The sequence below is a fragment of the Bombus vosnesenskii genome, unplaced genomic scaffold (genome assembly GCF_011952255.1).
Source record: "Bombus vosnesenskii isolate JDL3184/JDL3185 unplaced genomic scaffold, Bvos_JDL3184-5_v1.1 scf7180000014816, whole genome shotgun sequence".
NCBI classification, from domain to species: Eukaryota; Metazoa; Arthropoda; class Insecta; order Hymenoptera; family Apidae; genus Bombus; species Bombus vosnesenskii.
The window spans coordinates 478,082-503,641 of record NW_022883662.1 but is presented as its reverse complement, the minus strand read 5'-3'; the positions used below and the strand labels follow the sequence as shown (position 1 = coordinate 503,641).

The 25,560-nt window shown below is 30.9% G+C and overlaps 1 protein-coding gene and 1 long non-coding RNA gene across 8 annotated transcripts in view; one reads left to right on the top strand and one right to left on the bottom strand.

Moving 5' to 3' along the window:
• LOC117240582 (protein scalloped) overlaps positions 1–25,560 on the bottom strand; it is a 341,268-nt gene that overhangs the window by 275,125 nt on the left and 40,583 nt on the right. The window lies entirely within an intron of this gene.
• On the top strand, positions 18,920–19,856 carry LOC117240586. The gene is made up of 2 exons (XR_004494747.1): positions 18,920–19,170; positions 19,353–19,856. It is a non-coding gene; the product is annotated as an uncharacterized LOC117240586 (long non-coding RNA).

Below are 25,560 nucleotides of genomic sequence, written 5' to 3'. Positions count from 1 at the left end.
AAGAAAGAATTTCCATTTCGAGAAACAATCCATAAACATATAAAAGTCGTAAATCACTAATGAAAGTTATATATTGTACTTGTAATTATTAGTAAAGTACCAATTCTCGTGCAGATACATATATTTATAAACAAAACTAGGCAAATACCACCAAAACAGAGATTTACTTTATCCTTTAAATTCTACATATACTTTTACACGTTATGGTAATTTCTTCACAAACGTATAATTATTAATACTGTGTTTCATAAGTTTAAGCGATTTAAGAAACTCTTTTCGACTCGAAAAACAAACCACTTGCATTGAAACAGCTGGAGAAGATTCATCTACATGCCCAATTCTCCCTCCCTTAACCTAACTCTAAAACCAAAACGCCAAGGATAGCGAAATAGAAAAGTAGAAAACAGAGAAGATACTGCTCGATCTAAACCTAACATTCCCAAAACGTTCTTCAGGATGCATTAAAGCCTCAGAGGGAAGATCACGAGAGAGTTCGTCGAGGAAATCCGAAAAAGCACGAGAAAGAGAGATAGACAACTCAGAGGCGTGCTTCGACTGCGAGTACTTTCTTCGCGTGAAACTGCACAAACCTCTCGCTCGAAACGAACACTCGACTATTTTAACCGTGAAATAACTCAGTCGAGGGTTCAGCCAGGAGGGTTCCGAGTGGAAAAGAGAAAAAGAGAACGAACGAAAGAGGAAAGAGGGAAGAGGGAAGAGGAGAAGAGCGACTGTGGCATGATATGTAGGTTCTAAAGATAGAGCACCCGAAACAACCATAAACCTTTTTATTCCAGTTGCCCTGTCCGACGATGCTTTCTTTTGTACACGATTCACTCTTCCTCTCCACCACGTGTAATGTTACTTTTTATCGCGGAAAAAAGATTTTCCCGAAGATTATGCCGCCGCCCTGAGAGGAACACGGTTTTTAATTTGCTGGATGGTACCAACTCGCTCGATTTCGTGATAAGGTCCTAATCCGGAAATGTACAGTCGATCTTTTTTCCCCTTTTTACTGTCTCTTATTTCATTTTTTTACTGTTCCCTTGTCTTTCCTCTTCATTTTCATTTTTACTGTTGTATTTGTCTCCTTTTATAGGGTTGTAATGATTGTCTTAACACGTTAATTGAACTATTTTTTTATCAGAGCAATGAAAACTAACTATCAAATAATACCTTTAGGTTATAAATAAAACATAGTAACTTATGTTAGATTACTAAAAATTTTATTTTGCATTTTACATTATCCACGAGAGAGATTAGCAGTTAAATTAGATTAAATTAAAAATTTCAAAATTAAGTAATTTAACCTTAAATAGTTATACTTCATAATGGCATAACAGTTTATGAATAATTCAGGGCGAACTTTTAAAGCAGACTTGCAAAAATTTGTGAGACATCTTTCACAGATGCAACATATTTTTAGTAAGCTATGAATAGGTTTAAGAACGTATTAATAAATGTTCTATTAAATGTTAGACCAATTCAGAACAGACAAATTTTAGTGAAAATGGATTCTGTGCACAAAATATAGGTAAAATTCAATAGAAAATTTAAAGCTTCTAATGCACCTTGATGACTGATTTGCGAATATCGTTCCTAATGTAGGTAATAGATAATAAATGGCTTTTCGTAAACCATCGTAAGAAAGGTACAGAATTAACAGATATTAAAGACAGAATTAAAATTACATTTCATGAATATAGTTAGCATTTGTTATATTTGTAACATTATTTGCAGCACAGATGTAATTAACATTTTAAAAGATTTAGTGTATAATTATATAACTAATTGCATGTGTTGAATAACTTTTTGTTATTGGAGGAAAATAGGTTAAGCGATTGTTTTCATGATATTTGACATTATGTACTTTTTATATTAATCAGTGCATAGAAGTCAAATATTTAGGGCCTAGTAAATTTTATTGAAGTTTTAAAACCTAAAATATTCTTTTTTGGAAGAAATAGCATATTATTTAAATAAAAGCAATCGAAGGTAATAAAATTAATTTGAAACGTTTTTCTCTACTCTACGTAATTAACGAGTTACAATAGAAAAATATTTGTAAAATAAATTTATGTGAAACTATGTTGCCACAAAAGTTTCTTCCGTTTTATGAATCCATTATATTTGTTTCAATAGAACAAAACAAAAAATGTTGTGCATCTATTATTTCCTTATAGAATGAAAAAACTTTTGATAAAATAATCTAAACTACATGTATGCATATAGCAGGACGTAAAAATGAAATGAAATTTAATTAGTCCGATATTCCAGATATTTTAACTTCAAATTTAACTTTACTGTTTACAACATCATAATATTATTAGAATAAGAATTACGTTATGATATTAACTTCAATTTTAATTTAAAGCGCAATTTTCAAAGTTCAACTTCTTATTATAATACAAAACCATATATAAAAATTCAATTAAAAGTAACACAGAGTACACAGATTATATGAAAATGCTTAGAAAATGTCTTTTGAAAACAGAATACATACATCGTATTACGTTTAAAATGACTAACAGAGAAGAATATAATTTCAAAGAAAAATTCAAGTACATAAGAACAGAAAATAAAAGCCATTAGTCAGAGCTCGTAAAAATTACCAGATAAAAATCTAAACCCACGTAACTTATTGTTATATACTGTCTTAGAGAAACAAACACTACAAAATTTTAACTCTGATAAATTACCTATTTTTACGTTAAAATTGTTACATTCTGTATTTGCATTATAAATATACTACCTATGTTATATCCGAAGAGATTAATGAAAGAGTGACACAGATACATTTTTCCCGAAAGTAAAAAATATAGTTGGAATAGGAGAAAATATATCAAATTATACTAAATATTCGAAATATATGGATTATAATATTTGTATTTAATTAAGTATTTAATGTTTTAAATAGTTTAGTATTAAACTTTCTTAGTATCTTAAACTAATACTTTTAATATTTTGAAAATGTAACACCTAGGTAAACTTACTTTATTAGTAATAGCTGGACTGCAAATGTTTGTACTCATTAAGTACACAAATATATGAATAAAGAACATACAAAATATGTCAGCAATATTTTTAATAAAAGTCTAGATTTTATCTAGACATTATCTAGATATTATCTGCGATATAATATTTAGCAAAAAATATTTAACCATACTTTTACAGTTATTCTGGTATGTATGGTTTGTGTTATGATAAATTAGGATATTTATTGCAAACGTATCTTCAGTACAAAAATCAGTGTACAGCGTGAATAACTATAACATATAACAAATGTTAAATATGATCCCTCTGAGTATTAAGGTTTATTAATTTAATGGATAATTGGCTGTTTGAATAATGATCTTTGCGAAATACACACTTTCACTAAATATCTTATTATTTTCAGATTGTCTTCAAATTTGACCAGAACATATAATCATGACAGATGTGTCTCATAACAATGTTAACAAAATTTTAAAAAATTAAAAATTTGAATGTTTCATCTAGCAGATAATAGTTTTCTATACTAAATGTTCAAATATTTTCGTAAACCCGTATACGTGTAATAATAGTAACAATTTAACTGGGGGTACTTACGCAAATTCATAATTTTATAAACACAATTTCAAGAATGGATCTTAACTAGAGAATTGGTTCATCCACTGTAAATTCTAACGAATATTATGCTTTCAATATTTTACATATTTTTCCGTTGTGTTTCTTGCGCCATTAAATTACAATTGTCTTATTGTTACTTTATCAGCAATAACACAACGTCTTTACATCGAAAATATCAAGTTAAATGGAAAGTATTCAATTCCATTCAAATGAGACTCATGATGACTACACAGAAAACTCATTTGCGAAAAGAAAATCCTTTGAGACGTTTCTGACCATTCGAAAGCGACCGTTCGAAAATAACGCCATTGAAATTACTCCATCGTTAAATTATCAGAACCACGGAACAGCGATGAATGTTATCATCATTCGCATCTTCCAGAGATAGACGATCGTTTTTGCCCCGTTTTCCCTTCTACTTTGGGATTTCGCTGAGCCGACTTAATGCGTTTCGCGTGAATCAGCTGATTTTTCAGCAGACTATGATTTACGAAGCAACCGACCGTTCGAAAATTGATCAAACACGGCTCGAATCCCCTATCGGTCGTTTGAGATCCCATCGAACGATGCCGATCATGTTCTTTAAACTTTCCTTTGCCGAGGGTGAAAGTTCCTCCTGCAAAAACTACCATCGAAACCTTCAGCTCATGGAAACATTGGAGACTTTTTTTCCCTTCTGATAGTTTTAATTCATGATGGCTTGAAGTTAGAAGAGATTATAGTAAAACAAATCGTAAAGCTCAATAAGATATTAATTACTGGTATAGTATAAGTATAGTATAATAAGATATTAATTACAGATATAAGTACAGGCAAATTCATATTCTTATGAGTATGATTGAAATAAATACCCTACCCTATAATATATAATAATCCTACCCTAGGTAGAAAATCTTTAGCCATTAAATATTACCTACAACAGGTACTATACTAAAGATATTTTTGTTTGTTATGTGCATTCTATACATTTCTGTATCATCAAATTTCCCATAAACGGATTATGCATAAATGCCGCAAAATGCTACAATTCCGCAGTTTACTTTATTTATGTTTGTTTGTTTTTTAAATAATGTTCCGTTTGCGACATTCTTACGCTGTTTTAATACTTAATAGGTTAAGGTAGAATATAATGGTAGTTTCTCTGACTGACGTTACACGGGTGCGGCTGCATAAGACCAAACGTCACCGAACGTTAACGAGTGACGACTGTACGCAGGTAAACGGTGACATTAAGAAAGCAAGACGATTAACCTTTTCAAGAACGGCGCTGCTCGAGCGAGCATCAACGAAAAAGGAGGGAAATGATACTCGCTTGGTTGACCTATAATTAAATCGCTTCGACCAGCGACAATCTCGTTGTAACGAATATGCACCACAAATGTCGAAAAGAATTTTCACGATAATAGCTGTTGTATCGATGTAAATGGACATTTCAAGTTAACAAATGTATTAAATAAGTATATACACTCCTGTCCAAAAATTTCGGCACCTTTTTTGAACGAAACAACATTTTTCGTACATTTTTTTAAGGAATAAGAATATTTTAAATTTAGATTGTATTTTCATGTAAATTTTCACGATGATTATTAGATGAAATATTTGTGATTCTTTGGGCACCGATCGAGTTGTTAATGATACGTTGCGCTTTGGAACTGTTTTAGGTCTGTCGTTTTTTCGTTTACACCAAGACAGAACAGAGCGCAGTGTACTATTAAAAATACGATCGAAATTCGGAGAACTGCAAATATGTCAAATATTAAAATTATAACTCATTTTTAAATATAACTACATAGTTACAATTTCAAAATTAATTACTGTTTCAATACTATAAAAGCATAATATCTTAGGAACGAAATATTTATTTACATAAAGTAGTCTTTTATTTTGAACCCCAATATGCCCCAAACTTATTTTAGGAAAATGATAAAATTAGAAAAATGTCTAAAATTGTCAATACATAACTAAGCTCATCAATTTCAAAATAACACAAGTCCATTTTTCGATACTATGCGAATTATCGATATAACTGTCCTCAATTTGCTATTTGATCTATCTACCAATCTACTATTGAAAATAATATATAATTCTTATCCCTTAGCTACTACGTTCTAACACAATGACATACATATTATAGGTTCACGAAATATGATGTTTTTACGGCCATCATTTTGAAACCATTAATCACGCATTCGTCTCATTAATTCAAGGGAAAAGCCAATTCTACTATTCAATCTGTAAAGCAGGTTTACAATAATGAGATACTACTAAAAACTACAAAATATCAAGACACGAAGTAGTTGTCCATACCTTAAAAATTTTATACCAAAATATACCAAACACTGAAAACCTACAAACAGTGATTAAGTTTGACACACATTTTTTTATTAAATATCATATTTGGAATAAACTAGTTAAAAGCATCATAATAAATTATTCGATGATTTTCAAAACAGTATAAGTTTTCGGTTTTACGAATCTTTTTACCTGACAATATTATGTTTTAACTAGTATTTCTGGGTTATAAGTAGCCACGATAATTTGAGTTACGTTTGGATTAGGTTACTAAACTCTAAAATAAATTTTATACTTTGTATTTCCCAAAAATCATTTTATATTTTAGATGATAAATATCATCGACAATAGATATCAGTGATATTTAAAAACAAATCTGATCTATTATTAATAAATATAACCCAAACTATTATAAATATTGATATCAATAACTAACTAAAAGTTAAAAATCCAAGGTACCAATTAAGAGTTGAAGATAAAATTAAATGAATTAAAGAAGATACACAAGAAAAATTGACGTTCTTTAAATATCGAACTGGCGAACTTTCGCTTTTTCAGATGGCTCCGATTCCGATTACTAATTTTATTACTTGAGTTTTCTAGAGGTTCGAACAAATTCGAGAGTTATTACGAATGCGGAAAATATAACGCAGAAAATAGTCGATAGGTATGTTTGTTTAAACGACTCTCGTTCTCTCCCCTTCGAGCATTCACGGTACGTAAAGTCCGGAAATTACGAATAAATTGTTATTAGCTTAAGCGGTAGAACGATACTTTATTGCTGACTAGTTTATCGTTTCGAGGGTTGCAATTTTTTAAGCTGTTTACGCGGGTCATTGGACTTTCATGTAAATTGATAGAAGTGTTTTAATTGCCTTGAGTACGATAAATCTGTGATATAACGATCGAACTACGGGAAAATTGTCTCTATTGCAACAAAATTCTGATATACTATGTAATTTAAGGTAATTTACTGTGTGATTTCTTTCAACAAAAAGATTAGTATATCGACATGATTACTGTCGTAAAGAGGCTTCTGGGCTCACCTTAGAAGCTGTTGAACTAAGTTGAGCTGTACTAAGTATTTTACAAAAATTTTAATAATGTATAAATTATGCGGTATACTAACTTCTAATATGTAACTTGCAACACTATGTAGAAGTGATTCGAAGTAAAGTGACTTTGAAATTTTTATCTAAAAGTTAAAATTCTAGGATATTTTTCTCATAACAATTAAAATTAGACATTGATTGTTTTGCATAATTCTTAACTATCAAATATTTCTCAACTCTTTCAATTCCATTCCTATATTTTCAACACATTCATTGTTCATTAAAATGATTAAGATGAACGTACAGAAAAACATAAAAAGTAGTCTTATGTACCTATATATGTAATTTATTTATTAGTCTATATGTACCTCTCATATATATTTCGATATGTACATTTTAAGAATGAGCAAGTATATGACTGATGCTATTAATGTTCAAGAGAATATAAAATACATTAACATTTATTATTACGATTTAATCCCATTGGAAAACATATCTTTCATATGAACTTGCCTGGCGATATACTGAATTTTGGAATTGTCTTTTTATAATATAAAATACGATAGAATTTTTGAATTATGTTCTTCACTTATGACTTTCATATTCACCTCATTCTCCTCATCATAGTCCCAAAACTTGAAACATCAATGACAATGGGCGGAAACTTGCCTTAGAAAGAAAACACCTTTTAGTAGTGATGGATTCAAGAAGTACTGAAAAGAGGTAGAGTACGGGGTAGGAAAGTAAGCGTTGCTCTTCATCGCTCACCATGACGCATTACTGTATTCTTTCATTCGTATATTCTGACATTTTCGGCCAATACACGTTCTTATCTTTATGATTGTCTTGGATTTATCAGAAATAACTAATCTAACCGGTATCCCTTTCATGGGACTTCTCTTTATCTTCATAGATACTATACATCACAAAAAGGTACGAACATGATAGCTTTGAATCCTCTATAAATATTAAAAGAAAAAAAGAAGTGGTAATTTTACATAGACTCGAATTTAATTGCAACAAATTGCAAATATTTTAGCAAAAGCCAAAAACAAACAAGTAGAATCAATCACTGCTTGAACAAGTTCGAAACTTTACCAGCACTTTGCCAGAAATGTTCGTTTCGTCCAGAATCATTTTTCTCAACCATCGTTCTTAGATAGTTACAAGTGCAAATTTTGAAATAAAATATGGGATTTTGTTCATCGTCTATAATTTTATAGAATTTTTCTATTGTAAGAATTCAATGAAAGGGTAACGCCTTTCTGACTCTCGCGATTCAATTGTTACTTGCAAAGGATTTGATTCGTTAAAATATCAGAATTATAAATAGATTTTCGAAACTTTCCAAGTACTCGTTCCGAGGTTCGAAACCAGCTCATGAAGATCGAATACTATACAAACACGATGATATTATATCTTGTAATTAGTATTCGAACCCTATGAAGCGAATCCTGGTTATCTGGATTTGATACGAATTTATAAATACATATTGATCTTAGTCCCATCACTACTCAGAACGTGAGAAATCCATGAAAGTCGACGAAAACTGATCTCGAAAAAGAAAATTCTCTTTACTCGATATACAGCAAAATGAAAAGGATGAAACGGAGAAAAACGAGGTGGTACGAAGCAGTAACGTAAACGCGGACGAGTGACACGTGCCCGAAGAGTCATTATTCCATCAGCATGCCGGTTCGTCGACGAGTAGAGACGCACACGTGTTTACGTGTCATTACGCGCAAGTGCAGGCGGATGACGCGAAACGAAAGTCATAGGTCTGAAGTGGGAAATGGCCACGAAGAAACACGATGTGACGAAAGCGATTGAGCGTTCTTCGCATTGAACGACCGGCCGGTGAAACAAAGATCAACGTCTATTTACTCGCTGTAAAATTTGTGGACGCTTAACGACGCGTAAGTACGTCATCGCCGACATCCCTACACCCGTGAAATTTATCGAAAATTTAAAGTGATCGCAATTAATTGTGCAATGGTTTCATTTAAATGTACGTATTTCATGTACCGCTATGATTCTATTTATGTGTTTTGTGATTGCAATGGGGTATATTTTGGATATGGATGTGTAGCTATGAAATGTATTGATATTGACGTTGAATCATACTATGCGACAAAAAGATAACATACCTCAAAAATTTGATGTATGTAGCATGTAGTAAATACATATACATATATATTTTCGGTGCACAATATATTATGATAAAAAATAGAGATATATACAGGCAGAAAGTGAAAATAGGACAATAACAGACATAAAGAATAGGCAGCATAGGTTAAGAAGAAACAGTTCATTGTAACGATGTATCCGCAGTATGTATCTTATTTTAGCCGCAACCATATAACAAATGGAAATTACACTCATCAAGAGTACACTTATCGCAAGTATGCTCATTAATCGTGTATGGTCACGGTCATTATAATTACAGTGTCATAAACTCATCACATTACACGATCGTGATTACGGTAGTAAAAAGTCATGCAGTTCCGACGTATCTTTCGTTCACGTCTTCATTTTCTTACAATTACTAGTAAGAAATTTATCATTAATTACCATATATTATCATATTAAATGGATACTCAACAGTCACAATCAGACACTTGATATTATCACTTTGACTTACTACTATCCATCTATAGCGAAAAATACTGCAGATCGAAGACCAATCGTTTCTAACGGGACACATTTTGATATTATTATAAGCTTTTTATATGGATGCATAGAGAAGATATTAAGATAAAATTCTCTTTTTTTCAATGGAATCACACATCTTTTATTTTATTACTCGATATAATAACTTTGTCACTTTTTATAGATTGTCATTAATTTCATTAATCATAAGGGTGACCACTAGTTTTGAAAACTTTTGTCGGAAGTCTTAATTCATGACATATGTATTTCATTAAACCAGCAATGGGTATCGAAATTAACACAATATTAAATTAAGATATTTCTTAAACTAATGATATTTTCTACATAAATGGGATAATACTTTTGTAAAAAAAAATGATTGCGAGAGCGATATAGTAACAAAATACGATTCCATTTATAAATTCCGCACTCTTGCTAAATAATATATATTTTACCCTCTTTGCAATTTCTTTCATGGATCTAATCATAGATACTTATGTTCTCTTATAACACAATCGAAGAAGTAAGAATATTTTAAAACGAAACATATTCATGCATCGATAAATCAATGTTATGTTTATAATTCACTTCAAATTTGCTTTATTTCCAAAAGGAATATAGTAACAAAACCAAATATAGTAACTAAACATGACTATAGATTTTCAACTAGAAGAAAGGAACCTGTGCTGGGCAACCAGTTACGCAGAGTGCATGCAAGAAGATGCAATGCCGGCACATCTCGCATCTGTCGTAGGGTATCCCCCACCTGGGAGAACTCCCTCCTTTCAGATATCGTTTCTTTCAACGTGGTAGAAACAGGTACAGCCGGAAAGCGGGCCGCACTCGGAAGCTGCTGCATTAACCCATTAGGTCTTGATATCTTATTACATGATCCCCCAAAAATCTGGTACATTTTAAAGCTTCGATAGTCTACATCCTACGTCGCCCATTTATTGTACCCTAATTTTTTTACAACATACATTTGTTCAATTTTTTCAACAAAAATTCATACCACTTTTTATATTTTTATAAATAATTTGTTCATCTAATGAGACGAAATAGTTTTCCACAAATATTATGCTATAGGAATCACAAGTTTGGAATTCTTATGTATTTCGTACATAATATATAATATAAGCAATTTTATTGAATTGAAGGATATTATTAATGCTATTTGTAATGTTCATTACTAATTAATAATTTAATAAACGAGTAATCCAATAGAGGTGCAATTCGAAAAGTGATTCTAGATAATTGGCTGATAGTTATTGGAATAGAATGGAAATATTTTTTGTATGCAAATTTTTGTATATAATATTATATAATTATATTATCATATTATTTCTTATCATTATTTCACTTTTACATATTAATTTTGTTTTAGTTTCTTAACTACATGTCGATAACAATTTCATTTTAAGATACATGTGGCATCATCTGTCTTATCAAATGCAAATACATAGTGCAAGACCACAAAAAAATTTAATTCTTTCTTTTTAACTATGCCACATTGGAATACTCCATTTTGCACACAAAGTATATAAACCGTAAGATGAAAATCAGAAAACTAAGAAAGACAGAATTCTAATTCTGTTGAAATAAAAAATATCTATTTAATACATTATCGTTAGTAATCTATAAATGTCAGAACAAAAAATACGAAATATTCCATGATAAGATATTAAAAATATGAATTAATGGAGAAATAAGAGGAGGAGAGTGGCAGAGGAACTGCCGCTTCGCAACATGACCTCGACGACTCTCGATGTCAATTTCTCGTTACATTACCTCCCCTTTCTAGGCTACGCACACCAAAGGTCACTGTGCTCCATCTGGTTTCTCTTTGAAAGATGAAAGATGAAAGAACCCAGTGCCAGGTTTTGCTGGAATTTCTCCTGGAATCGAAGCCAACCGCCAATTAACCCGACAGGCTTGTGCTAATTTGCAGATTTAATTCGATATCATTTTTGAACGACTGTACAGTGATTGCATACGGTATCAGTGTTTATTATCGAATCAGTTTCGTTTATTTTTAGATTTAGATTGACGTATTTTATTTAATTTTATTTAGTCGTATATTTAAATCTAATTACTTTATCTAGCTTTATTTATTTTTAGACTTAGATTTATTTATTCTTTTTAGTTTTACTTATTCTTAGAGTTAGATTTGTTTACTTTTGAATATTTTTTATCATTTTTTATTGTTTTCAATCAACTGTTAAACAAATCGTTTAAAAAGTTTTTTACATAATGTCTTTCATGAAACTGGATAAGATGGAGAATGTATGGAAGATACCGATCACTAAAAATCAAAATAATACGAAATATTCAATAGTTCAAGAATTAAAAATAATGATTATTAATACAGTGGAAAATCCAAGATTTAATAGAAAAGGTTTTGAATAGTATGGAAAGGAGAATTTTTTATATGGCATTGACTCACCCTTCAATAGTAATACTAATTCATTGTTTGCATAGATGTTGTAATAGTATCGTATATAGTATATCTAACGTTTAAAAAAAAGGATAATAGTTTTAACAATGGTAATAATAATATACCAGCTGAGAACGGGATAATTTTATAATATTGGTCAGCAGTATATCTAAGCATACACAAACCAAATAAATATTCTAAGTTAATTTTCTAGAACAGAAACATCGTATGGAAAAAATTGCATTCCCATCTTTGTCTTATTTGTTATGTAGAATCACAATATACAAAGTGAATTTTCTATCATATTTTATTTGCTTATTTGACTATTCATGTAGTTCGTATAGTATAACATATTTATATAATTTGGGTATTTTAACAGTTTAAATACTACTATAAAAGGAAACCTTTTTTCTAGTACTGAAAGTCATGAGAAACAACAAAATTTTGCCCTTTTATTTCGTTTTACTTAAACGTCCACCATTTCCAAACACTTCCTCTTGGAAACAAAACCGCCTCTGCCTCAGAAAACCTTCCAACAGACATCAAACTATCTAACCATCCGCGAGAAGGGGCAATTTAGGAATTAATTCGACGAGCAATCTCCACGAATAGCACTACTTCCGATAACTCCCGGGCAATTTCTTTTTCCCGCTTTGAAAGGCTAGCAGAAGGTTCCATGATGAAGAAAAGAAGAAGAAGGTTGATGCATTTTGAGAGGAACGAAGAAAGAAAAGAAAGGGATGATGAGAAGATCAGACAAGTCGGTCTCTCTCTTCGTCTCTTTCTCTCTTCGTCTTGGCTCATTTCATCTGCTCGCCATCCTTTGTTCCCACGCCTCTTCTTGGACCGTCTTCTTCTTCGTCTTCTTCTTCTTCTTCTTCTTCTTCTTCTACTACTACTACTACTACTACTACTACTACTACTACTACTACTACTACTACTACTACTACTACTACTACTACTACTACTACTACTACTACTACTTCTTCTTCTACCACCGATATTGCCCGTCGTTCGTTCGTGAATCACCGTTACACTCAAAGGGAAATTTAGACGAAGCCTTGGCCAGTTGGAGAAAACAAAGAAAAAAGGAATTATAAAAGAAAGAAAATCACCGTGGTGGTTTGGAGGCGAGACGAGAAGGTTGTTGCAGGTTCAGAAGGATGTGAGATTGTGAAAGTCGCAGATAAAAATGAGCGAGTTTACTAGGGAAAAAATTTTCTTTCGCGCCTCGTTTCCTTCCTGATTCGTTCGGTGTTAGTGAGGGAACCGGTATGAGAAACCGGACGAACGCGCCGCGGGAAACATCGTGGCGTATGAATATTGGAAAAGTAACGGGACCCAGGAGGCGAAAGCTTGGACGCTTGCATCTCAACCTCGTCGCGGTCCTGGGCTTGACTTTGAAAAGCTAGTGTTCTTCTTTCAAAAGTTAACCCTTTAAACTACGGAGAATTAAATTCTTTGATGAAAATAATATGGGTAAATATATAATAATAATATAATAAAAAATATGAAATATAGTAAAAAACACATTTTTATAGTCTTCTAATGGCATAACAAATTTCTATCTAGGTTTTGTTTTTCTACTCGTGTTCGTTATATCATGTTTATGTAAATTAACAAAATAATTTTTTAATTAATCTTTTGAAGCCATATTAGCCTTAAAACCTTAGGTAGAATAATCTTCTATAAAGCTTCTGCTTATGAATTAGAATTTGAAATCGAAAATTGAGTATGCGTGTGTTCCAGTTCCATTAAAGAAATTACAAAAATAATTTCTTAATGAATTTCTTCTTTTCTTATTGAACAAAGAAAAACTAATTGAAATTTGAAATATGACGTAAAAATGATAGAATTTTGAGACATAATAATTGAAAATATGTCTAACAAAGAAATACTTCAGGAACGAAGATCTTAGGAAAGATCTCGGAATCGATTCAATCGGGAAAGCAATTGTACAATACGCCAAAAGATACGAAGAGATTAGTCAATTATTATCCAAATATCTAAGCAAACGGTCTATACAGTCAACTTATCTTAAAAAGATTAATTAGAAAACACCCAAACGACTTAACAAACTGAAAGGATATAAGCTAAAAATTTAGGTAACTATGTGCTACTGTCATTAACGCGTCATATATAAATTTGCCAAATATTTTCAAAATAAATTGCAATCTACGATAAAGAGCTTTAAAAAATTACAAAATAGAGGAAGATAGAAATAAAAATTTGAATGGTTATGTACAAGTAGGAATAGAGTGGAAGTGAAGGAAAATGGCTACAGAAAATTCAATAAAACTGCAATGTCCTGACGTGATCTATCGTCGTGTACGAAAAGAAGATCAGACACACGGCGGCAGCTAGTGGGGAAAGGGTCGAAGATGGAACGATGAATAAAATGTGTTCGCGGATTTAGGAGCAAATTTAGTGCCTCAAAGTGGGTTATGAATAAAAAGAGAAATTTATTGTAATGTAAATATAAAACAAGAATACTATTGAAATGAACTTACTATAAAAAATATTTTATATGAATAATGTCTTAATTTAATCAAATATTAATGTAAATTAATTGTTAAGTATGATAGTGTGATACAATATTCAGTTAATAAATCATTATGAAATATGTACCTACACGTCACATATTGTTTTATATGTTTTATTGTTTTCATAATCATAAAGATTTATTGACAAAGCATAGTTATGTGATTGTTATAAAGAATGGATCTTTTGAAACATTTATCACATATCTGAATAAAGTAATAAAAAAATTAATCTAGACAGTCAAGAAACAATAGTATTGTCGTAATCCTCACGTTGCTCATGGTTAGTAAATTTAATAACACTTATTTGAAACGTCGTCTCTTGTTCGGAATTTTGAATTCCCAAGGTAGAATCAAATGGAATTGCCGAAACTTACAAGTAGTAGTTAGTAAAAGAAATATGAATAGCATTGATACAAAAATAATCGATATTGTTTCGTGCATATTGTGATAGAAATAGCATTAGATAGAATAAAAAAATACAATTCTATATAATTATTGTTACAATTCAAATTTTTCTTTAATACCGATAAACTCTCATTTTATTCAATCTATAATACTAAAATACTGTAAAAGCTATAAAATTTAATCTAGCAGAAAACCTCTAGCAGAAAACAATAGCCAAATACTCTGAGTCAAAATCTTAATAATTTTGTACTAGTTGAATGAAAAAGTTACCAAAAAGAATTAAAAAATGATTTAAAAAATTCTAATTATACATCAACAACTAACACTAGTTATAAAAAAGCCGAATACGTTATAATTAGTTTGAATATTTAATATGCAGCTTTCTAATCACGAATGGATTTAAACACTAGGCAATATTTGTCCAATAATCATATCGTTAGGTCATAAGGTGAGCTTCTAATTTTTGGGCAATTAGAATTACGATTCATTTCCAAAATTAATATGTATACTGTATTTATATTTTACGATTAAATAATATAATTTCAAATCTGATTTAGATTGGTTACTTGTAATTTAACGATAGAGGTTGAAAGTTAAGAAAGGTTAAAATACATTGCCCCTAAAGATATCTGAAATCGTCTCACACTCAAGTCTCCATCCTCACTCTCGTCGGCTTCGCAAAGCCTTTTGACTCTTCATTCGAGGTCACATCCAGAGACAAAAGCGAGGTATCTGAACGCGAACACCACGAAAAAGCGTTTTTCGGCGGAACGCGGCGACCGTAAGGTATGAGTAGATTTCGAGCCGAAAGCCAGAGCCGAAATAAAGCAAAGAAGGAACACGGTGGATAAATTGACCGGTAGCCATTCTACCAATGGAGGGAGAGAAAGAGGGTGACCAGGGGTCAGAAAAGACCGACCAACCATGCCTGATTCTCTGGATCTCTCTCTAGCTCGCCGAAGGGAAGATAAAGGAGGGGTGGCAAAGAGGATGGGTGGTGAGTGCATTCGGCGAAAGGAGGAGAGAAGGTTCCGTGAGAGTACGCGAACGATAATTCGGAGCCGCGCGGCCGACTCAAAGGACCCGCGGGACGATATATCAATGCCCTGCTTGCAGAACAATTCGAACTATCCGCGATACACAAAGAAAAATACCAAATCGAATGCCTGGAATAGCGGTGAGCGGCTTCTTCCATCGCTTCTCTCTCTTCCACCCTCTGTTGGCTCCATCTTTCTCTCTCTTTTTAACATGAAGCCTTCCTGAGGAGAAAGAAGGTATGGGTAGGTGTGTTCTGTCTTCGTCTTTCTATTGATAGTCTCTGCTTTGTGCAGGTATGTATTTGTGTGTACGTGTGTGTGCGTGCGTGTAGGTGTATGGATAACGTTTTCCTCGAGTTGAGACACGTTGGACTGCCCGATGCCAATGGACTAGCTTCGAGGACTATGTTCGGGGACTTTAAGGGTATTTGCCAATATGTATAATGCAAAAGTTTAGGTGTATGAGATGGGGAGATGGCAGTTGTTTCTATCTAGCGAAGATGGCGATTTTTAGTGTTGTAGGTATAGTGTGGATTTTTATGCATTTATATAAAATTTAAAGATGCAAAAATTGCACAGAATGCATATGATATATAAAAATATTAAAATAACTCAAATACAGTACTCGTTATAGTTCTTAATAGATAGTAGGAACATCTATTTAAGGTCTATTGTCATAATTGTCTCCATAAAAATATAAACTGCATAAAAATCCGTAGTCTAGTTATTGGACTTAACTCTTTAAATACTGTTTTTATATACTTAAACAGATAAATACTTGTATTTAAACGGTCGATATTAAGATTTTAATTAAGTTTGGAATATAGAAATCGCTTATTGACGACTCCATTTTGATTAGTTTATTATAGGGATAATTATAATTTCGTATTTATACTGCACTTTGTCCTACAAAACAAGTAATTGTATTTGTTTACGAGCGTATGTATTTAAGCGTGGAAGTTCACTGAATGTCTCAAAACGAAGTTCACTTGTATTTTGCTCCTTCCTTTTTGCGTTTTGAGAGAATGATTTACGACAATATATCCGTAGCACTCAAAGGATTAAAGTCAGATAACTGAGTGAGAATTACGTATAAAATTTGTGTATCTTAAATGCAAGAGATTGAAATTGCTTTTTCGAAAAAGGCACAATGGTAAGCATATGCATGTACTTCTGTCCAAAGGAATCAGGACATTAGCTTACTTTTCATAAAAAAATAATATTTTATAATTAAAAAATTACAGATATAGTGTATTAGAATTATTTTATTCCTTAGGAAAGAGAAGAAATTGAACGTTATTATATGATTAGCAGCAAAATGCATTTTTTCAAACAAAAAGCTATTACAAAATTTATATAATAATATAATTAAAATATATTAAAAGTTTTATACTATCGTATATAAAAAATAATTTTAATTCACATGCTCGTCACTGTATTAAAATTGCCCTGTATATTGACACATTCTAATAAAAAAAGAAAAAGAACGTAACATTACTTATTCACTTTATTGACATACAGAATAACATTTAACATTACAGTCGAAGAATTATCGACATTTACACCCTTCACTAATATAAGCCAAATATTCTAAATCATTTACTCAATCTCAAACTAAACACCAACTCGCCTCCTATTTAACCTTCAAGAGTCCCAATTGAACCCTTCAAACAACCTCCATCGACTCCTTACCACCCTCCATAAACAAGCAATTACTTCTCTTCGCACTGTCCTAAGTACCTCATGCTTCATTCAAACATCCTTTATAGTCTATATTATGCCTTTCCTTATCCAATCATCTCCAGTTTAACCACTCATCGATCATTGATTCATTGCGAGAAAACGAGATATTTGCCACAAAATAAAACGAAGGTTTACTTCTTTTGTTTTTTATCAGAATTTTATATTATTATATTATTATGCACTTACGTTTTACTTTTTATGCATTATTATTTTACAATATCGTATAAGGCATATTAGCATTTGATGCACGGCTATAGATGAAAACGATGTACCACAATAAGCATAAAATTAGGAAAAAACTAAAATCATAAGATTGGTAAAGAACTAAAATTTACACGTCCTGAATGCAGAAATATAATTGGAGCTAACTCGAAACTATTTTTTCCTGTCTCCTTCAAATGTATTGTATGTATCTAACGTTTAATAATTATGAGTTAATTTTCACTAGCAGTAGTAAATATATGTTATAATAACTAATAGTTAATAAATAATACTAAAAATATAATGTAAAACATTTTACATTTTGAATTTTCACTGCAATTATTAACTGAAGTATTTGTGGTTCTTCAGATTTCGATCGTACATTTAATATTGCTTGCATTATGTTCGGATATTTCGTGATCATTGCAGTTCACTTCTCGCTGTCAGACTTGAACATGTCGATTCTCCGGAGAAATGAACCGAATGTCCGCGAAACATTAGAATAAAGCGCAAAGCACCACTAAAACACGATCAAAATGCAAACAACTACAAATATTCATATGTCATCAATATAGATTTATTACACATGTTATTTAAGATCAAATTTAAATTTAATAATAATCATATAACGTTTGAATTGATATTACAGATGCTCTTGCTTGAAACTATAAACATGTGAATTTGCAAATAATTGTTCCAGTCCAAAATTTAAATTGCCTCTATAGAATACGTCTATATCAATAGATGTTCTTAGACTTTCGATTTATAATACACAATGCAACCAGTGGCTGCAAAAAGTATTTGCACATTGTATTTATAATGGAATTATATACTTAATTAATTAAGTCCGGGTATATTAAATTTCGTATCATTTGATAGTATTATAGGTACTTTTATGTAACTACAAAAATTTGTTACTATGAGAATGAAATAGAGAACCTGATAATAGAACGCTTTATTGGAAAATGAGGATATGTGTAAAAGTACGTTTCGTAAGCACTGTATATCGTTTTCAGCTGCTATATAAACGCAATAAACGCAGAAAGGACAAATCCAGCAGGCAGATCCACTATCTGGCGCAGAACAGAACCATACGTCAATCGAGTGATGGAGCAGCGGTTTGGTTATAATTGGATCAGTTTAGTTAGGTATTGCAAATATTGGCAGCCAGGGAAGCTGGCGACCCAGTGATGAAACCTAATTGGGTAAGTCGGCCTGGCTTGGCGCCAAACGAACCGGCCCAGCTTCGAATTCTAGATAGCCCTGTCGATGATGCCTTCCCATCTCTAACCTCTCTCTCCACTCTTCATCCTTGCTTTCTGTGTATTTCATGATGCCGCCTCATCCGTCGTCGCGACGCACGGAAATTGACACGTAAATACAACAGTGTTGGTGTACGTGAAAATGAAAATGGAGGTTGGGGAATTCGTTCGAGCGACTGGTTTAATTGGACTGCAATGTTGCGATGGGACGCGACTACGCGACGTCCAAATTGCATTGGAAGAGGAACGGACCGGCCACGGACCACGAGAGGGGAATGATGATGAGAGATACCAGAGAAGGGGATAATTAGAATTACCTAAACAAGGGAATAGTGAAGAAGAAGCAACCATAAAATACATAATTACAAAACATACAAACGAATACACTTAAGAGTATGATATAAATCAATGTAAATACAAATTTGGCAGAAATTTAACACAGACTTCTAATAAATTTTGATTTTGATTGAATACTTTAACACAAACTATTTCGAAGACTTTTTATATTTTATTGAAATCAAATAGTATTTAGAATGATTAAAATGCAGATATAGAATCTTAAATAATTGTAAGAAGAATTCTAAAATATACTCCCATCGTTGCACGTAACGACGCATGGTTTTGTAATATTTTCTTTTGTTGTAAGTTTTTTTCCGCAATTAATCATGACAAACAAGTAATGCGGGGCTTTAATAAAATCAGATTTTACGACTGTTTACATAATCATAGGTTGAAAGAGGATATATTCCAATATACAAAATATATAAAAACAAATGAAAGATGTGCTATTCACATATGTGTAAATTAATTCCGAAAATACGTTTGTTATTTTTCTGGAACATTCTATACTATTTTATTTATTACTCTTAAGTACATATAATTGACTTCTTTATTTCTATATAAAAATATTTTTATTATTTATATATTTTCTTTTAATGATATAGGTAATAATAAAAGGAAGTCACCAACTATAACAAAAAATTATTCAATGTATAAATTTAATATCTCCTATGTTGAATATACTTAGAAATATTACACGTCATCATTGACCAGTTTTAATTTTCCAAACATAAAATTCCATTAAAAAATAATATTTCATCTATTACTTGAATACATCGTAGCTTTTCTAGAGGAATGACGCACTTAAGGAAAGTAATTTTTTAATTTAAAAAAATCGATTTGAGATAGAAGATTCCAAGTAGAAAATCATTTATTACTCAACCTTCTAACAATAAAAACATTTTTCTTTTTATATAATTCCATTAATATACTTTGAATTGAGAGAAAAATATTGCTTATGTATATTACTTACTACTTAGAAAAAAGTTAAGCAGTTTTTGCGAATTGCGATATTCTTTTTGTTGAATAATATGATTTTATTAGATAATTAGCTGTATTAAATATTGTTTGAATATTGTTTACTATATAATGTTTACATATTACAATATATATACTGTATGTATATAATGTAAATATGATAAATATTATAATGATATAGTAAACAATAAACAATATTACAGTATTACAAAATGTAAATATAAAATACATATATTATATATTACATATATAAACAATACCTGGAACGTTATATACTGTAATATTATTTACTGAATATTGTAGTGAATATTATATTCTACTAAATATTTTACTTTTAGTCAATTTTTTTAGCTATCTCAAAACTGGCCATCTTTGAGATGTCTCGCTCTTCTGGAGAATCGACGACTTTTTATATTTTTATATATTGCATATATTTCCATATAAAATTCCTATATGCCATATACCAACACTAAGAATTACACTCCACTTCATATACACATTCTACTCTTAGTAAATGTGTCATGCTTCTAGCGAATTTAATTTTCTATATTTTTATATTTTCTGTACGTTCTATATTTACCATATATTGCATATTTTTATATATTGTACGTTCTTCACCTACTATACGAATAATAAAGAATTATATAACTCGAAATACATATATTTCGTTTTTTGTAAATAACCCTACATAGCACTGAAGAGGAATCTGTAGCCTTGGACGTTCTTCCTGTCCGCGAGGAACGCGATACTTTGAAAAGAAATTTCGGTACGGGGTGAACGAACCGTAGAAAAGCGACGTGCTCGCCGCTCGGGATGCAGCGTGCATTGTAAACGAGCCGGGCGACAAGTGTGCACTTGATAGTGTTGACCTTTCAATGACGCTAAGCTACTTCTCATCGTTGCCGTTACCATCTCCTCTTTCTCCCTGTATTCTCTTCTCACGCTCCACCTAGACTCTAGACAATCCACGGCTAATTTTCAAGAAATCGTTAAACATACCTCACTCCGTCAATCCTCTCCTTTAGTATCACAATTCTAATGCTAGACTTTAACTAATAACTATCGCCTTAATCAATACGATTAATACAAATAAGTTTTTAGGAAAACTTTCTAGCTTCTCAATATTTTTGTAGGTAAAAACAAAAATTGTTTTTAAAAAATCTAGCTTCTAAAATTTTTCATAATTTTCGTAATGTTACGTAACTTTTAACTATTCAAATTGTTTAATATCACAGATATATTTCCAAGTTTTCAGTAATTTATGATATTTTTTGTACAGCTTTGCAGTTTTTGTAACCTTTGAAGTTTTTTTAGCAGCGTTTGACATTTTTAATAATTTTCGAAGCTTTATGTAATTATCTATGTAATTTCCCAATATTTTCGTAATTTTCGCTTTTGAATTTTTTCATAGTTCTCAAAATTTAGTATTACTTTCGTATCTTACAAAACATTTGTCTAGCTCTAGAAATTCTTTTTCTGTAAATCTTGAGAACTTTTATAACTTCAGTAAATATGAACATAAAAATCAGCAATTCTTGACAATCCTAATATCATAACAGAAGTTATATAGTAACGAAAAGTCGAATGAGATGAAATCAAGAGGACAGGCCAGAATAAACGTTTAATTTGGAGTTAAATTGCTACAAACATGATATGATATGAAAACAGGCACCGGAGACTGATCGTGATTGACGACTATCAAGCAAATGAAACTATTCGCTGGTTCCACAGAATACTGAGTGCAAGCGGATGGGAAACGTAAACGGGCGTCGGAGGTCGTGGCAAGTTCGAGGTTAATCGTTCGTTTGGCATGGTCTGCCTCTTGGACTGCCCACGTTATATAACTTTAAAACGAATGAGAAAAAATGATATTAACGTAAATGTCAAATATATATCTACTAACTGTACCCATTAAAGACATTAAAGTATACCCATTTGCATATTTTTTACTAGACAAGGACAAATTTTAGATTTTTTAGTACGATATAAATATGTATGCATGTATAACTATATGTACAATAGTCTGCTGAATTTTGTGCATTTTTATAGTTTCGTAAACATAACTAAAGGAATAGAGTTTAAATAGAAACTTGCTTTATTTGCCAAATATTATAATATATACTTTATTTTGGATATTATATTTTTGCATATTATACGAATTATGTACAATTTTACATGTTCAAATTTCTCGTAATATATATATATATATATATATATATATATATATATAGTATATGTAATACTAGTGTATATATATATATATATATATATATATATATATATATATATATATATATATATTATATATATATATATATTACACTAGTACTACATATACTATTACATAATATATATGATTATATATTATGGGATAATTAATATAATAAGCAATTATTATTTATGATTTATCTTTGTCACAGGTTCTCAAACTTTTATGAAATTATCATTTTTGGATTATTCATCCGGCAATTTTCGATAAATAAAATTCTCCTAATGAACATGTACACTACTCATACTCATGAACATGTACATTCTCTTCTTATATTATATTATACTCTTATATTTTGCGATCTACTCGTTGGGAATTTATAATCTATGGGATAATAGCGATTAATTAGACTACGAATTTTTCTACATCTATAGGAGATTTGAATCTGTAAAATCCTATAAAATGCACGTATGCAAAAATATATAAAATATTTAGATTATAGCATTTATTATAATATCCTAGATCAAACAATTCTCTAGATCCCATTTTTTAATTATATTCATAAAAACATGAATTTGCATAAATATGGGCAGTCTAATGATAGTAAATAGTGTTGATGTTACACACATGTAGAATATCTTTTGATTGCACGATTTGTTATGATAAATTAAAAAGTTATAATTCCAAAATTTTAAATATGCGATTTTGTTCGAAATTCTCATATAAAAATAAAATATTCTTATTTACATGCTTCCCACAGCCAACAACAATTTCAATAAACAATTTAAAACAATCATTAATTCATTCCATTAATTCCATTTTCATCGATTCCAATTCATTACATTAATTCCACAAGAAGGTGATAATTATCGCGGTTTGTTATTAATTTCTCATTAATTCGCACATGTTCGTAATGACTACGTACAGTTATTGCAAATCGAGCAAAGTATCCGGATACTTACAAGCGGTAGTGTAAAATGAGTGACGAAAGGAGAAAGGAGAGAAGGCAGAGGATGCTCGATGCTCGCGCGTACGCTCGCACACGCGATCATAGGTGCGTTGTATACATATGTATAGACTGGCTATACAATCTGACGGTGGATCACGTGAGCGGAGGGCCCAACGGCTGCCACGGCCCCAATGAATAATTCATGTCGAGCCATGAAGTCACGGGGACCCATGATCGTCGTCGTAACGCACGCAGCGCTGCTACGCTTGCTGCTTCTCTCTCCACGAGAATCGTTGCCTGGCTTTTACGCGGCTATTACTTGCCTTCGTTGCTGTCTATCCTTGCCGAAACTAGATTCAAGGATAAAAGAAGCTTCCACGTTGATTGATTTTTGGAATATTTTTCGTGTATAAGGTTTTTAGAATGTTAATTGTGAGACTGGAGAAATTTATTGATTTGTTTTAAGAAATTTGAAAGCTGTTAGATTTGAGCATCAAAGAAACAGATAAAATTGTGCAGAACAAATTTCGAGATTTAATTGTGAAGAATAAATGCAAGGATAAATTTAGAATACATTAATATAAAAATAGAAGTATTGCCACATTTAGCATTAAAGCTACTAATTAGCGTAATAAAGGATAGAACTTATACCAAGGAAGTCAAAGTACAAGGAAAATTATTTTAAATTACAAGAGAAATACAAAATCTTTCTACATGTTTTGCAAAAATATCATTCAAATTCCTAAAATTACATTATTGTAAATCAATAAAATTTCTATGAAAATTATGAATTGAGTTTTAAATGTTATATTTTGTATACGCTTGTATCATAAAATATATATCCAAATCATTGTGCTTAAAACGTGACAACATTTAAATTATAATTCAATTACTTCTTGATAATGCTAATGTGTATAATGCACTTCGCAACTATCTGAAAAATGTTGTCAATAAACATTTACTGAAATCGTAAATTATTTCAAACTAATTACATAAGATCATATATTTTTTAAATAATGATTATTCAAATGTTTTATTCAAATAATGTTCTAATCTGCAGTATACTGTTTATTTTATACCAAATTCGCCGAGAAAGATAATATGATAATGTTTGTAGTTGACTTAGTTCACTAAGTATGCCATTTACAACATATACTTCCAAAATATGTGAAAGAAATCTACGAATCGTTGAACATTTATATTCATGGATAATGCACTATTCTTTATCTTGCATCCACTTCTATTGTATTCGTTGTTAGATTTACGATGGTATATAGTTTACCTCGCCCTTGGATCTTAATTATAACTGAAAGTACAGTTATCTTCTTGTTTTATTCACTCGTTTATTGCTGTATCTAACTTAATTTCATGCAGCATAAACTTACCATTTTTCAATCTGACTGATTTCGAGTTCGTAACTAATATTAACAGGATTATATATACTTTTTTCATTATAAACTGATTAAAGAATGTTATAAAACTTGTGAAGGAAGTGGAAAGTTCGTATCGTTGACTTTCATTAATAGCATTAATAAAAAGTAGCAGTTTATAATTGAATTCTATTATAATGAAGACGTAAAAATCTTTGTGAATGAAGCTTCCAATGACTTTTTTTTAAAAGGCTTCAGAAATGTATGCCTGATGAAAATATAATGATAGTAACAAATAAAACAATAATATAACTCTTCAGACTATAGCGTCATAAAACAACATATTTATGTTCTTATATACAAAGCAACAATAAAACAAGTTTCAGTCTTTGGTAGAGAACGTACCAACTTTATAATAATGCTTTGTAGTATTTTATTTTTCATTTATTTTAATAAAAATCATTTTACAGGAGATGCGGGGACTTTTG